Source organism: Triturus cristatus, chromosome 9 (assembly GCF_964204655.1).
Source record: "Triturus cristatus chromosome 9, aTriCri1.1, whole genome shotgun sequence".
Taxonomy (NCBI): Eukaryota; Metazoa; Chordata; class Amphibia; order Caudata; family Salamandridae; genus Triturus; species Triturus cristatus.
In genome coordinates, this window is record NC_140592.1 from 1054939926 (window position 1) to 1054954678 (window position 14753).

A 14753-nucleotide genomic window follows, 5' to 3' on the forward strand; every position below is an offset into this window, starting at 1 on the left:
GGTGGGTAGCTGCAGTTTTTTCAGGGCTATCCTGTGCCTAGTGGATCCCCAAATGAGTGCGCTAAGGAGGGAGTCTAGGTCCCGGAAAAAGGCTCTGGGCGGGATCACTGGCAGATTGGTAAAAAAATACAGCAATCTTGGGACTATGATCATCTTGGCTAGCGCCACTCTCCCAATTGGAGCCAGTGGAAGCCTCTTCCAAAATCCGATCGCAGCCCTAATACTAGCCAGTGCCCTATTATGGTTACCCTCAAACATATCTGTGGGGGAGTGGTAGAGATGGATCCCAAGGTATCGAGGGGCCTCCGCACTCCAGGGCACCCACTGAGCACCCAGTCGAACCTCCCGCGGGGGCAGATCACATGCTTTTAATTTGTTTAGCAATTTCTGAGCATAATGAAAATAGTCAACCTTCTTAGAATAGTTCCGCCTTATTCATAAAATTTGCTCATACGGCAAGTTGTCTCGAAGGCTCCAGGGGTGATGGCTGGAATAATGAAGGGCTTTATTACGATCAGTGGGTTTGGTGTATAATCCAGTTTTCAATCTGGCATCTTTGGCAACAACACCCATGTCCCGAAAAGTGATAGTTTTGTTGTTACTGTTCAAAGAAAAGTTAATGTCTGGAGATCTCTCATTTAGTCAGGTGAAGAAGTGGTTTAAACAGTCTTCTTGGCCTGACCAGATACAGAAGAGATCATCTATGTACCGTAGCCAATTTCCCAGTTGATGAAAAAAAAGGATTATTATGATAGATACGTTGTTCCATGTAGAACACTGCCAGCTCTGGAGCAATGACCAACCTATGGCTGTCCCTTTGGTTTGCAAGTAACATTTTTCTCTGAGTTTAAAATAATTCTTTTTGGGAAGAAATCTGGCGAGGTCTTAAATGGATTTATTGGGAACCTGGTGGGGTCAAGGCTGCAATTTAAGGTAGATCTCAATTGATTCTAAACCGTCTTCTTGGGGAAATTGAGTGTAAGAGGATTTAAAAAAACAGAGGCTTTTATCGGCATTTCACGTAGTGCCTCTTTGAGTGCTTTAAAATTCAGAACTGGTACATTTCATGTTTTTAATTGTTTGTCTTGATATCTTACGTAATAGTTCATTGTTATGACAATGTAATGATGCTCATTCGATGTGAGACACATAATGAATATTAATGGATTCATTTTATGATGAAGTTGCTCCTCTGTTGATGACAGTTTTATGCAAATTGAAAAGTCTTTATCGAATAATGTTGAAAATAAATGGTAATAACAGTAATTGAGTTGTGTGACCACAAACTGAAATCATAGTATTGGTTAAGGAGAGTCAGTACTGGTGCTTGTTTGTTCTACAAAATTTACAGTGGCCTTCCTTACTGACATTAAATTGGCCCAACCCCTTGTTGCTATTTGACTTTCTAAATGTGGCATTTTCAGAATTGCTACTTAAAATCCAACTTTACCATTTAAGAGGGTTTTAAATTAAATTTCTTTAGACACCAAAAATGAAATTTCTGCCTGTTCCGAAACAAAAGTTATAACGTATTAAATGTGTTCAGGTGACCCAGTATCATATGGGCGTACCCTAGAGGTGACATATGTATCAAACAGGAAGTTTTAGGTTTGGCAAAAGGTTTATTTTGCCAAGTCAATAAGGCAGTGTAAGACTGCACAGTGGCTGCAATGGCAGGCCAGAGACATATACTAAAGGGGTACTTAAGTGGTTTGCACAATAAGTGCTGCAGGCCCACTAGTAGCATTTCATTTACTGGCCCTGGGTGCATGGTATATAACTTTACTAAGGCTTATAAGTAAATGAAATATGCCAATCATGTGTAAAAATTGATTGCTATGTTTTAGTGATTGCGCACAAGCACTGTAGCACCGGCTAGCAGTGGTAAAGTGCACAGAGTCTAAAGCCAATAAAAGTTAATTCCAGCAAAACAGGCAGAGTAAAGGCATAGCGTTTGTGGGAAGACCACCCGAAGGCTGACAGGTTTAACAGCTGATAACTAACCTTTTACAGTGCCCACTGCAAGGCTTTGCTGGGATAAAGAGAAAAACAAAAGGACTTCCGACAGGTTAATTTGTAAGGGTGCGCAAATTAATACCAGTCTTCAAACTTGTGTCAGTGCCCAGCATAGATGGATTCCGTGCAAGGGCATCTGGTGAGGAGAATGACATTCACCACTTAAGATGGAAAATGAGATATATACAATAGCAGTCGTTCGATCTCCACGCATGAAGATGCAAATTATGAAGGTTCGGATGAAGGAGCCTGCCTTGTTGCTGAGACAGAAATTCCTCCCCAAATGATAGCCTAATTAGAGGACAGATACTCACATTCAGGAGTTCTGAATATCACACCTACCTGGCCCAGTCTCGGGCAATGAGGATGACTTTGGCCTGGTCATTCTTGGTCTTCTTCAGAACCCAGGATCAGAGAGTTAGTAGTGCGAATGAATAGAGGAATCTCTTGTTCCCAGCAAGCTGTAATGCATCTCCTAACAAGTGTTCTTGTGGAAATTCCAATGTGCAAAACTGTTGGCACTGCATGTTCTCGACTGTGCTAAAAAGATCTGGCCCTTTTTTCCCCCACTGGTTGAAAACACCTTGTACTATTACCGAATGTGACACCACTTGTGATCTCCACACAACGTCTGCTAAGTTTGTCCGTTCTGGCATTCAGTGTCCCTGTCAGGTGGTAGGTGACCAAGAAGTTGTTCTGCTGTTCTAGCCACTTCCAGAGACACAAAGATTCCTGGTACAGAGCCTAGGAACTCACTCTGCCCTGCCTGTTGCTGTATAACATGGCAGTACTGTTGTCTATGAGAATCTGCAGCCGCCTCCTATTGACTGAGAGCCGGAAAGTCTTTAATTCCAAACAAATGGCTCGTAGCTCCAATAGATTGATTTGGAGCCATCCTTCCTCTGAAGAACAGGGGACTCTGATCTCAAAGTCTCCCAGATGACCCTCCCCAACCCAGTAGCGATACATCCATCACCACTGTCAGCTCTGGGTGGGGAAGGGTGAGTGGCCTGCTTTAGTACAAATTGTGATTGTTTTTTTTTGTGCAAAACTTTTTATTTGATTTTCATCATATACATATAAGTTGCAATAAGGCAGGATAAATGCTTTGGTATCATCATATATAGCAGTCTCAGGCATTAGTACATACTGTAAATAACATAGCGGTGACATTTCCAGCGTTGGAAAATATTTGACTATCTACAGATGTTACGGTCCTAGGTGCCTTATACGAGGCCTATCATTCATATGTTGTGTGCCTGTGTCTGAATCCTGGTAGTGAACTAATAGATGGAGGTGCACGGTCAGTGCAAAACTGTGTGGGGGGGTTAACTTTCATTAAACCTGGGTGTGGGTGGATATGAACTGGGGGTACGCTGTACGGGAGGTATCCACAGATATGACGTAGATGGTGGAGCAGGGTGCAGATTAGGGGTATTAAAGTGTAGGAAGTTGTGGGATGACCAGTGTCTGGTGGGGAGTGGCAGGGGACGTGGCCATAGTGGGTGGGGGTATCCGTTGGTTCTGGAGGTGTGGGCGGCAGTGTGGTACTAGTGGCGGTGTGCCTGAATTCATGCAGGAGCATTGCCCACTGCATGGAGATGGGTCGTTTATGGATTCCCCTAGCCTCTTTGTATCGGAGGGTGTCTCCCTCGGAGGCTCCCCATTTGATGACTGCTCCTATTGAGGCAGCTAACGGGGGCCCCGCTGGTGCCCGCCAGTGCATGGCTATCCCACGTTTGGCAAGGAGTAGAATTAAGGATGCAAATCTCATCTGAACTTTATGATGTTTACGGCATCGGGTTATACTGAGGGCACAGACATACCGTGTGTTCATGTCTCTGAGGCCTGTTACGTCGCGCAGCGTGGTATGGATGGTGTCCCAGTATGATCATAGTGTTGGACAGTTCCAGAACATGTGATAAAAAGTCGCATTAGAGGTATGACATCTGGGGCATGCAAATTGTGTGTTTGGGTAATAGCGTTGGAGACGGTCAGGTGTGAAGTAGTCGCGATGCAGTATATAGAATTTAATATTAAGCATTACGGGAGACCTTTTTCGGGAATTCCAATGCTTGTTCCCATTCTTTATCATGTAATGGTGTTTGGAATTCTTCCTCCCATTGGTGGTGTAGGTGGGTGAGGGGGGCAGCTGTTAGCTTGCATATGGCTTTATACAGCCAGGTAATGATATGACATCTGGGCCCCATTTGCAAGATAGCATGTATGACCGGGTGTGTCACTGGTTCGTTTTCCGCTATATGCCAGATGCGGCGGCAGTCAGAGACCATCTGCCTATGCAGGAGAAATTGTCCCCGAGGGAAATCATATTCTTCTGCTAGGTCCTCAAAGAGGATAAGCTGGCCGTCTGTGAACAGGGAACCCACCTCTATGAGTGAGTGATCAGTCCAGGACTTAAGGGCACGTGAAGTGTAGTATTCTTGGCCTATGGGGTATACGATGGGGTTCCTTGGGAGAGTCGATGGATACTGGACATACAGGGCTGTGCTACTTTTACTTGTATGGGGTGGATTGTCGCGGGGAGGAGACCTGTCGGCAACATGCGTCGGATTACTGCTATGGACAGTGGTCCAGCATCTGTGGTGGTTTCCTCCAATGCGCGCCCCGCAGTCCAGCGCAACAGCCAGTGAAGCTGGGCTGCCAGGAAATATGCTTCAAAAGAGGGGGCCCCTAATCCGCCTTGGTCTATTGGCCGCTGCATTTTCGCTAGGGCTACCCGTCGACGCCCATTCCCCCATATGAGTGTGCATAGTTAGATGTTTAGTTCCTGAAAAAAACAAGCGGGGGGAATGACTGGGAGGTTTGCAAAATAATATAGGAGTCGGGGGACTAGAACCATTTTAGCTAGTGCAATCTTTAATAAGGATAGTGAGATGGTATGCCAGAACCCTATAGATGTTCAGATGCCTGCTAGTACTTTACGGTGATTGCCATCGTATATGTCCTACCGAGTGTGATACAGTCGGTCACAGAGAAATCGGGGTGTGTGCATATTCCAAGCAAGGTTAATATTTCCTATTTGATTGATTGTGGGGGGAGGTTGGCATTCAGTGGGTATATAGAGGATTTCGCCCAGTTGACTTTAAGGCCTGTTATTGTTGCAAAATTTTGGAGGGTGGTGAAAATGGGTGTGAGGTCCATTGTAATGTCTCATACATATAGTAGCTGGTCGTTGGCATAAAGAGATACACTGTGGGTGGTACCCCAGTCTAGGCCTTCCCTGCAAAGGAGATTCACTAGCTGCTCTATGGCCAGGGCAAAAAGGAGAGGGGAAAGTGGGCAACCCTGGCGAGGTCCCCTGGATATCCAAAAAGAGGGGGAGATGTGGCGTCCGATTCGGACTCTGGAGGTGGGGTTCGTGTATATGAGTCGCGTATATGCCTGTAGTGTTGGGCCTACTCTCAGGTGTCTGAGCACAGCAAAGAGATACGACCAAGATAAAGTGTCAAAGGCTTTTTCCAGGTTCAAGTTCAGGCACGCAGCGTGGGTTAAATATCACCGTACCCGATCCTGGACATGGAACAGCCGATGAATATTCTGGGACGTGCTCCTGCCTGGGACAAATCCAGACTGATCTGGTTGTATCAATGCTGGAAGAACCGTGGCACAGCGATCAGCCAATATCTTACCAAAGATTTTGTGATATGCTGTGAGTAGTGCAATTGGTCGGTAGGATCCCAGGAGTTGCGGGTCTCGGTCTGGTTTTAGGAAAGAAACTATGACGGATTTGCACAGTGATTTTGGGAGTTAGTTGCCTTCTAGCGGGGCGTTATACATGTCTGCGAGCCTAGGAGCTAGGTGTGTGGAAAAAATGGGGTAATACTCCATCGGTAGGCCATCAAGGCCTGGGGCTTTGTTTTTTGCTAAGTCTCGTATTTTCTGTTTCACATACGTAGCTGTGATGGTGGTATCAAGAGAGATTCTGTCAGGGAAGGGGATATGCGGTAGAGGGAAGGCGGTGAGAAATTGTTGCATTAGTGTAACATCTACTTGTGTGGGGGCCTTGTAGACTTCTTTGTAAAAATTGAAGAAAGATTGAATAATGTCTGCTTGGGAGCTAACCAGTGTGCCTGTGGAGGTTATTGGGCATGTGCTAACGTTTTGACGAACGAGCCATGACAGCAGTGTTTCTCCTCTGTCACCCTCTCTATGCATTCGGGTTGCGTGCCCCCTGAAGTTGTAGCATCGTAAGTCGGCGACAGCTGTAGCATATGCAGTTTTGGCATTCGTGATGTGTGCCAGCGGTATCTTGCCTGTGTCGGCGCTTGAGTGAGTGCGGCTAACTTGTGCTCTGCCTCTTGCATTGCACGTGTCCCTGACACTTGCTGTATGCAAGCTCCCCTTATGACTATTTTAAATGCGTCCCACTCGAGCATTCTCGTAGTGGCAGTATTAGTATTGTCTGCAAAGTAATCAGTAATTACTCTGTCATGCTCATGCTGAAATACCGAGTCCTCTAAACACTTGTGGGGCAGTCGTTAGGTAGGGACTGGAGGAGGGGGAGGTTGCAACATCAGGGTGAGTGTGTGTGCGTGGTGATCGGAAACGGTGCGCCCCCAGGTAGTCTACATTGTGAATTTTAGGGACAATGGCAGATGAGCAGAGAAATTGATCAAGGCGTATCCTAAGATCATGGGGATGGAGTGAAAAGAGTAGATTTTTGTTGTCGGGTGTCTGCTACGCCAAACGTCTATTAGGGACCAATGGTGCGTCCATATGTTAAATCGTTTTGCCTGTGCTGCTGCCATGGAGCTTGGGTGTGGAGCATGCGATCTGTCTAAGGAAAGGTCCATGACACAATTATAGTCCCCCCCCTAGTATCCATGACATTGTGGTGAATTGGGCTAATACAGTGGAGAGGGCATCCCAGAACCGTCCTTGTTCTGAGTTTGGGGCGTAAATGCTGCCTATGAGGAGTGGCTGTCCATACAGAAGCCCCTCTAGCAGGGCAAATCGCCCTTCCGGGTCGGTTACTCTATGTGTTTCCTGAAAAGTAACTCCTGGTCGGACCCAGATCAGCACCCCCCTTGCATATTTAGAGTACGGGGTAGCACTGAAGGTACCTCGCCATTGTTTGCTTGGTTTATCTAGTTCCCCTGCTGTCATGTGCGTTTCTTGCAATACTGCTATCTGTGCTTGTTGGCGTTTTATGTATGAGTATACTGTGTATCTTTTGCGAGCAGTGTGCATAACCCGCACGTTTAGAGTAAGGATGGTAAGGTCCTTGGAGTGGTGTATATTGCGATGTGGGTGTAACATTAGGAGGGGTTTGGTGTGAGTTATGCTGGTCCTGTCCTGCTTGCTCCCTGGATGCGTCATTCTATAGCTCGTGACCATCTTCGGGCGTGTGCTCAGCGTATGTGTAGAGGGGGGTTGTAGGAATGCAAACTGGAGTGGGAAAAAGGAACTCCCCAATACAAAGGACGTGCCGCAACAGGCGGCATGTCCAAACTGTGTATACTACTAATTCTCTAGTGTTATGTGGGGGCGGGCTGGTGTTGTGACGGCCTGTGCAGGATTTGTGTGGTGGGTGGGATCCTGACTATACTTGTGCTATCATTGGGACTGTTGCCTATTATACTGTAAAACAGTCCACTCTGGGCATGAGATACAGTGTATCTAGACACTTTTTCTTAGTTAGAAAAGTTCAGATGAGTGTGTCCGCAGTTTGTGGGGTCATGATGGGAGGGGTCGCTGACCCTGCTGGCGATGTGTTCGTGTCACTGCCTTCTTCCTCTGAGGTAAATATGTGTGGGCCTTTTTCGTCATCTGTGTCCACCGAGGGTGGACCAATGTCCGCTGCTGCTTTTAGGGCTTTTCTGCGTTCTGCGATTATTTATTCCAGGTCGGGGTATCCCATTGGAGAGCTGCCGTGTAGAGGGTCTGAACGCTGATGGTTGTTTTTGCCAGAACGGCATTTGCCTCCGTATTCATGTAGTGAGTCCATGCGCTTTGGCTCTAAGGCCATAGCAAATAGCATCGGAGAAAGTGGGCATCCCTGGCGCCTGCGCGGGTGCAGCACGAATGGCCTAGATATTGTCCCATTTACTCGAACTCTACCCCTTGTGTCTGAATATAACAGCCGGACCCATGCACAAAATGTCAGTACGAACCCCATCTTAACAGGACCATAAACAGGTATCTCCACTCAATACTATCGAATGCCATATGGGCATCCAACGATACCACCGCTGCTTCTTCAGTCGGACGCACAAGCATCTCCTGCATGACTCCAGAGAAACTTCAGAGATTCAACTGTGTACTTCGCAGAGGCATAAATCCAGACTGGTCTGGATGGATTATCGTGGATATTATAGGCCGAAGCCGGTTTGCCAGCACTTTTGACAACACTTTAGCTTCAAAATTTAGCAGCGAAATAGGTCTAGAAGGCTCACATTTTTCCACTGCTCTACCCGGTTTAGGGCTCACGACTATGTAGTCAGTCTAAGATCCTCCGGTAGGCATCCCCCCTCTCGTGCGTCACAAACTATGTCTGCGACGCACTTAAACATTTCAGATGGCAAGCCATTCGGGCCTGCTGCCTTCCCAGATTGTAATTCCCTTATAGCACTGACCACCTCTTCCACTGACAGGTCCTTATCCATTGCCTCGCTGTCCTCCACAGTTAGTGTCAGCATGTCTATATCTTGGAGGAAGGCTGCACATTCCTCCTCAGATTCAGCCGACACAGATGGGTACAACCCTTCTTAGTATTGTGCAAACACCTCCGCTATGTAGCTGCTTTCTTTATGACATGTGCCATCTACCTCCCTGATTTCAGTTACCCAATTCCGTCCTTGGTCCCTTTTTTCCAACCAGGCAATTAACTTATTCGCCTTATCACCAACATCATACAATTTCCTTTGTATTGCCAATGCATGGGACCTGGCGGCCTCCTCCTCTAAGTCTCTCAGTTCCTTTTGCTTGATCCCCAGCTTATGCAGAAGCACCGCTTCCGACCCCCCGAGCTGTGTCACCCGTTCCTCGAGTGCTAGTATATCCCGCTCCAATGTGACACATTGTACTCTTCGTTCTTTATTTCTTCCCCCCATTTCAGCCTGCACATAGCCTCTCACGACCACTTTGTATGCTTCCCACAACACACACTGTAAGGTCACCGACCCCGTATTTTCCCCAAAATACTACTCTGATCGCTCTTGAAACTTGTTCTGAAAGTCCCGATCTCTAAAAAACCATGGGTCCACTCGCAGCAGCAGGACCTGCTTCTTCTGTGGGCCCCCCAGGGTGACCTCCACCGGGGCATGATTGGATATACCCCTAGGCCAGCACAGCGCATCCCAATACTGCCCCACATGCTGATATATGCATGTACTGCCTAGCCCCCCGATTTCGCACTCTCCATACATCCACCAAACCCATAGCCTCTACAAATACCCACAGCAGTTCAAGGCTCCCGGTCTGTGCAGGCAATCTGCTCCTGTCCAACTCTTGACACATCACTTCATTCATATCACCCCCCCAAGCATTAGGATCCCAGGTGGAAGGTCCAATATCAATTTGCTCAACAGCTGTAAAGTTTCGGCATGCAACCTGGATGGCACATACACAGAACAAACGTTCAACACACGCCCCTCCCAGCTTCCCGTCAGTGCAACATATCTACCCTGAGTATCACGCCATATACGGCCCAGTATGTAGGGTGCTGCCTTCTCTACTAGTATTGCCACTTCCCTCGAGCCTGAGGCAACTCTGCATGCGCTAGGAGCTTACACCAAAATCTATTGAGAGCCAGGTAAGAATTGCCCTTTAAATGCATCTCTTGAAATAGAACAAGGTCTGGCGATTGTCTGTGTAGATATTTTAGCACCATTGTCCTCTTAATTTTGTCAATCAGCCCGTTCACATTCCATGTCATGGCCCTCAGGTTCGACTTATTCTGACTAGCCATATCCTGTGCGAAGGCATTGCATCCTATCCACTGTCACCACCCCTCTTCGGCTCACCCCAAGATGGTATCTTCCAGTATATTGTAACTCTAGTGCCAATGTGTCGCATAGACATAGTATCATCACTTTAAACAAAACCCCCCACCTATCCCAAACTCCCCCCTCCCGCTCCTCTCCCCCCTCCCTGCTTCCCAGCTGACAGACATTGAGCTACCTGCCTCCCCAACTTAGCAGAGTGCCTGCCCCCCTCCGAGATAACAACAACATCGTGGGGTCCGTAGCCAACACTTCTGTAGCCCAAAAGCCCCCCTCGAGCCATTCTTTGTACCATATTAGTAAACAGGCCCTGCATTAGTTCAGGTTCTTATCACTTGACCCGTTTCTGCCAACATACCAATCCCTTCCCTAGTCAAATGTTAACATTTTAAACATTTTAAAGGGGGACTCCTGCCATTCCTACCTACCCCAAACAGGATTCACCCGATTCAACTTCAGTCCGGTACTTATCTGATACGCATTTCAACCTTGCATTATTATCCTACCTTTGCTCAGCATGCATACCAACCCTTCTGATCCCATACTCAGTTATTCTGTGTCCTTCCGTGACTCTTTAGAGTGTTCGACACGGGGTCCTCTCTGGCCAAGCTGTTTGTCCTTGCCCGAGTTCCCATCAAGCCAGTCCCATGCCTCCTCTGGCAAAGAGACAAAATACGCCTTCCCCTTCATTTCAACTCTCAGCATCGCCGGAAACAACATAGAGTATTTGATGCCTTTGTCTCTAAGAGCTTTCTTGACCTCCAAGAAGCTCAGACGCTGCTGTTGCACTTTCAGTGTAAAATCTGGAAAGAAGGTGATTGTGCTATTTTCAAACTTCGTGGGAGCAGCATTGCCTGCCTTCTGCAGAATAGCATCCAGATCCCGAAAATTAAATACTCTCGCTATGATAGGCCTTTGGGCTGCAGCTGCTTCGTGATGAGGTCTTCGACAAAGAGGTCCGGAGCCGGTCCCTCCGCCCTCTTGTCACCCCCAATATGCAAATATTATTCTGCCTCATCCTCCCTTCATAGTCATCCAGTTGGGCCTCCATCTTCTCTTGCTTAGATTGCAGTAGCTGCACTTGTTTCTTGAGACTAGTAGTATCTGTCCCCAACACTTTAGCGGCCTCTTCAACCTCTTTTACCCTAGTATCCATATTTCGAAGGTCCGCATGTATCAACGAGACCTCAATATTGACTGTATCAAGTTGCGATTCCAGGGAAGTACGGACCACAGTAATGGCAGCCATAATATCTTGCAGCGTGGGCTCGGACACTCCTGCTGGACCAGGAGACGCATTCATGGGAGCAGCTTCCGATTCTTCTCTCCCCTTGTTCCATGCAAACTTGTCTAACTTTGTTTGGAGGGACGCTGGTCTCCCTTTTCCCCGGCCATTATGACCCCTTTGTACTGTGCTCACAGAGTACAGTTCCGAGCGACCTTCCCAACGCCAGCTGCGTGCAGGCCGTGCCCCGCTTCTGCGACTTATCCTCCCCCTATGTCGCTGAGGCGTCCCCTTCTGTCCAGCAGTGCCCACAAGTGTGCCCTCCACACAGCTTCCACAGTATCTGATCCGGCCCACCTCGCATCCAAGGTCTCTTACCTCCCAGTGCACCTCCTGGAAATCGTAAGTGGTATTTTGCTGGGATCCGATTTGCCATGGCGCAGTAGCAGTCTGCAGAGTCACACACAACCTACTTCTGCCGGTGCAGTCCCGTAATTAAGCAAGGTTTCTTTATGTTGGTAGTTGTAGGTAAAGCCGGTATTACTGTCACCCGCTCAGCAGCGCCAGACCTAATGTGACATTTCTCCATGGACATTCTCCTTCCAATTGCATAAAGCGCGCTGCGCTCTCCCGTTGCCTCTTTATCACCAGCGGTCTCTATTCGGTTGCCCCAGGTTCTGCTAGTTCTAGGCACCTCCTCTTCTTAATAGCTCGGTCTCCTTTCACCTACCCACAGTGATGCCTTCTGAGTTCAGTTGGGCCCACACACGCTCCGGGCCTCTCTCCCACCAGGGCCTCACGGAGCACTACTTCCTGCCGCTCTGTTCGGCTCCCAACCTCTGCACCCCCGTGATGGCCGGGTTGGGGATACACAATAAGGACGAGGAGAGAGTCCCAACCTTACCCGGCTGTCCCTATTCCGCCGATGTGCTGCTCGTACTCGCCTCCATTATGTTCCCCAGCGTCTCTGTCCCTCTCAGTCCCCGATCAGGGCCGCTCATCCACTCAGTTTGATCTGCAGAAATCACTCCTCGAGTGTCAGTGTCTCCCAGGGCCGGGCGCACTCCCCGCAGGAAAGCCAGAGGAGTCCTTCCCCAGCCGCGCGGCCCCGTCACTCCACTCAGGCCGCCTCGCCCATCACCACCGCCATTTTGGCTTCCGTCACCGGTCTTTCCCCTTCGGATTATTTTCCGATTCCGGGCAAGTTATCGCTCGTGACACACCGACCAATGTGCCCACACTGCCAGGGGTACAGTTAGCTGCTATGCTCCTATTTTTGTGCCCAGATTAATGCCAGATTATTCAGGAGAACGGGCTTGGGCTCTTGAGCCGCGCTCCTACGCAACTGCTTCCATCGGCAGTTGGCCACGTCCCCCATGCACAGCCATTATTAAGAATAAAACAAAATGTTTAGCAAGCATTGTAATATAGCTAGAATGGAGCTGATGGGGACATAAAAAATGGCTGTAGAAATATTGTGGATTTAAAAAGGAAACATTACATTGGGGTCCAAAAAGAGCCCAAGAGAACCTGGAAGGAAACGTTATGGCGAGACATAAGTACTGCAGCAAAAATTAAGGACACTAAACAGTTCTAACATATTTTAGCAAAGGGTACTCATAATCAAGTTATAGAAGATTTTTACGTTCAACCTCAGTCCTGGGTATCCCACTTCGGCTTACTTTATGCTGGTCAGGTTGATTCGGGGGATGGGGCCTGATTATTGAACTTGTATAGACCAGTCCATTAAGTCCTGGGACATAAAGCAGACTTTAGCTTTGAGAAAATGAAGCAATCCCCTATGTCTTTACATAGGGATAAAGCACCAGGCTTCAATAAAATACCGGGTAACCTCTTCTTCTCGTAACTGAACGTTTTTTGCATAACTCTCAACCAAACCTTCAATGCCATTCTAAAAGGCCTTCAATGCCATTCTAAATTGTGCTGAGATACCCCACTTCTGGCTGGGGGTGGAAGTAAGTAAACACAGATGATGGACGGAGCGCTGAAACTTTTCAGACACTCACCCCCAGTCAAAGATCTAGGTTGAATACATCATTGTTCTTCACTTGACTTTGTCACCCTATATGCAAATCAGTCTTGACCCTGTGTCTCATGGGAACAGTGCAGCCCGAACTGCCAAGCCATGTCTTCCCTGGATCGGAAACAATCAACCTAAGACCGGTTTTTGGCCATCATCAGCCAGGCTAGCTTGAATCCAGTAGCAAAGTGAGCAAGGGACCCACGTCTGGGCATACCCAGCCAACTTAAAGCCCAGTCACAGATCTTTGTTTAATCCGTCATCGTTCTTTAGCTCACTTCACCACCCCAGTTCGACACAACTATATGCAAATCAGTTTAGCCCCCGTTCTTCATGAGAACAGTCCAGCCCAAACTGCCAAGCCATGTCTTCCCTGGACCAGAAACAAGCATCATGGGACCTGTTTCGGGCTAACAGCCCTCATCAGCCCGGCTAACTTGAATCCAGTGTCAAAGTGAGCAAGGGACCCACGTCTGGCAATACCCTGCCAACTTAGAGCGAACAAAGTAAACACAAGGAGATGTTGGATGGAGCACTGAAACTTTTCAGACACTCACCCCCAGTCACAGATCTGGGTTAAATCCATCATCTTTCTTTAGCTCACTCCGCCACCCCAGTTCAGACACAGCTATATGCAAATCAGTCTTAACCGTGTGCCTCATGGGAACAGTCCAGCCCGAACTGCCAAGCCATGTCTTCTTTTTGCATTTGTCACCATGAGTGGGACTGGTATGCCCAGACGTGGGTCCAGTGCTCTCCATGCCACTGGAGTCAAGCTATCCCGGCTGATGAGGGGTGAAACCCCGAAACCGGTCCTAGGATGCTTGTTTCCAGTCCAGGGAGGACCTGGCCTGGCAGTTCGGGCTGGACTGTACCCACTGGGTGCAGGGACAAGACTGATTTGCATATGGCTGGGTCCAAACTGGAGTGGCATGGTGAGCAAAAACATGATGGATTTAGGCCCAGATCTCTGTACTGGGGTGAATGTATGACATTGTTCTGCATTCTGTCCATCAATTGTTATTTTTGCATTTGTCACCCTGAGTGGGACGAGTATGCCCAGACGTGGGTCCCTGGCTCTCCATGCCACTGGAGTCAAGCTATCCTGGCTGATGAGGGGTGAAATCCTGAAACCGGTCCTAGGATGCTTGTTTCCAGTCCAGGGAGGACCTGGCCTGGCAGTTCGGGCTGGACTGTTCCCATTGTGCGTAGGGTCAAGACTGATTTGCATATGGCTAGGTTCAAACTGGATCGGCATGGGGAGCAAAACCAACGATGGATTTAGGCCTAGATCTCTGTACTGGGGTGAATGTATGACATAGTTCTACATTCTGTCCATCAGTTATTCTTTTTGGGGGTGGAAGTAGTCCCAGTATATAAGAAGGGTGATAAAAATTAACCTGCAAACTACCAGCCCATCAGTCTTTTACAGATATTTCACAAAAAGTGTTCCGCAGGCCCTTTCTAGTGTGGCGCCAGGACTAGGCAAGGGAAAACCAGATTTTGT